General features: G+C 49.8%; 1 non-coding gene across 1 annotated transcript; it reads left to right on the top strand.

Moving 5' to 3' along the window:
• Positions 1 to 547: 547 nt before the first annotated feature.
• Positions 548 to 622, top strand: Trnat-ugu. Its single transcript has one exon. It is a non-coding gene; the product is annotated as a tRNA-Thr (tRNA).
• Positions 623 to 2,461: the final 1,839 nt, after the last annotated feature.

The raw sequence follows: 2,461 nt of genomic DNA, 5'->3' as shown, positions 1-2,461 counted from the left end.
AATAACCCCTACAGTGTCCCAGAAGGCTGTCGCTCTGACTTTATCGGTTGAGGCTGCGGGTTTGAACGTCTTCTTCGGAGGAGAGGTAGTGTTTCTGGTTGAAGGTGATGAACTCATGTTCCATCGCCTGTGATGATGTTCGACAAAAAATTGTTACGTTTAGCCTCATAATGAGCAGGGAATTCCGCACGGATAGTCCTTCGTTGTTCTTTATGGTCTCCTGTAATGTGGCGAGGAACACAGCAGGTAACACCTTTACGTGGACATTTATTTGGATAAGGTGTCTTTTTTTTCGGACATGTATGAAAGAACAGACACCATATACATATAAGTACATAGTTCTGGCAGTACCGGCTATGACCTTCTTGTGTGCAGATGCACACATATTACCCGAACTCTTGCGGGACTTGGTGAGAACTGTCTTCCACGAATAATGAGTGTGTTGGATAGGGACACTACGAATGTAGTGTGTGGACATATAAGGTGAGAATGTGGGTCTCGCGGAAGGCGTGCGCGATATAGTCCCTGCAGTCGCACTGTCTCCTGTGCCCTCGGTGGCTCAGATGGATAGAGCGTCTGCCATGTAAGCAGGAGACCCTGGGTTCGAGTCCCGGTCGGGACACACATTTTCACCTGTCCCCGTTGATATATATCAACGCCCGTCAGCAGCTGAAGGTATTAATATAAAATTCCAATTTCATCTGAGTGGACGAGTGCTTCAGCGCCATCAACAGAGACGTCCAGATCAGCAGCGGGGTGTTTGATTGTGATCCATCGATCACCGCAAGTGAGTGTGTCTGCACGTTCCAACATTTCAGGAGTCACAGCTTTGTCCGCCTGGCACACGGGAGATTGGACAGGTTTGCGCGACATTGTTACGATGATGACAGACGCCTCGCCCACCGACTCATTCGTGCTTTGGTCCACTGCCAGCTATCTGTAGACATTCTGCAAGCGGTCATGAGTATCTGTGATGCTTTGGTGCTCCGCCAAAATAAACTTAATGGTGCGCACCTCTGTTGCAAACCCTACATTGAAGGCTATGTATGGAGCTGACGACTATCGGAACTTCACGAAAATATAGCGGCTGAAGCGGGAGTATTCCGCTATGTCTCACAATAAATGTTGCATTTTTTCAACCGAAATTGCCCGGGAAAAAATTGTGCTGGATTAATTGCTCAAAGTCCCACGTAGGGTATAAATGAAAAGATTTGCACAATTTAGGAAAACCATAATACCAGTCGAACAACTGGTACGTGAAGTAAACCGTATTCCCGTGCCTTTGGTCTTCATATAATTGGACTGAAATCTTGTGGTAGTAGTTTGTGACATCACGAATGAGGAGCTTGCCACGCTGGTCTGCTATCACGCAGCGCACTCACGTTCGCACACTGACACGTCGAGCGACCGATACTCGCGAAACTGCGGCCCGAGCAGTGGCAGGTGCTGTGGCTGTGCTGTGCTGTTTGGCGTGCGGTGAGCGGTGTGGCGGCCAGATAACAGGTAATCCAGCGGGGCGCGGCGTTCGCCACGGTCAGTCGGGCGCACAGTTTTTACGCTGCTCCGGCCTGCCGGCTAACACCCTGTATCCCGGGCTGAGGTGTAATTTAATCTCCGGGATTATGTTTACAGCCGCGCCGGGGCGAGGTGAAGCGAGGGCGGATGAAGTTGGCTGGCCGGCGAGCCGCCCTGTCGGCCGTATCGCTCACCGCAGAGATCCCAGCCAGGCCCGCCGTGTCCGGCGCCGCCCCAGTCAGCTTTCCCGTCAGTGGGAGGCGGCGACCGCTCCCCAACGGAACCAGCAAGCTTGTCGCGATATTTCTGGCTCCTCCGTCGCGACAGACATTTCTTCTGGGGTGCAGACACTTTACAGGTTTTGTCTTGCACAATATTTAACCTGCTCTGGCAATCTCTAGCTTATTACTGAAAACCATATTATTGAATGTCTTATTACTGAATGTGTTACTCATGAAAGTCTCACTAATAAAATATTATTATTGGAACTATTATTACTGAAAGTCTTATTATTGAAGATCTTGATGCTAGTAGTCTCGTTAATGCCAGCCTAATTGTGGGGGGTGGGGGGGGGGGGGAATTCACTGAACAGAGACTCGTTGGTGGGGGTCATGTTGATAGGCAACTCGTTGATGGGGGTTCATTGATAAAGGACTTATTGAGGGCAGACACACTGAATTGAAGTCAGTCACACTGAGAGCACCTGCATTGAGGACAGCCTCATTGTGTATGGTCTCACTGAGGATGCTCTCATTAAGGGTGGTCTAATTGCTTCTGGTCTTAGTGGGGCATCTTGTTGTGGGTGGGCTCACTCAAAGTAGACTCAATGAGCGTTATGTCACTGAGTGGTGTCTCACTGAAGGTTGTCTCACTGAAGGTTGTCTCACTGAAGGTTGTCTCAATGAGGGTGTCTCATTGGGGGTGGTCACATTGTGGGTGGTCTCAT

The sequence above is a fragment of the Schistocerca piceifrons genome, chromosome 6 (genome assembly GCF_021461385.2).
Source record: "Schistocerca piceifrons isolate TAMUIC-IGC-003096 chromosome 6, iqSchPice1.1, whole genome shotgun sequence".
Lineage (NCBI taxonomy): Eukaryota > Metazoa > Arthropoda > Insecta > Orthoptera > Acrididae > Schistocerca > Schistocerca piceifrons.
Note: the sequence above shows the minus strand (reverse complement) of the source record. Positions and strands in the feature narration are given on the sequence as shown.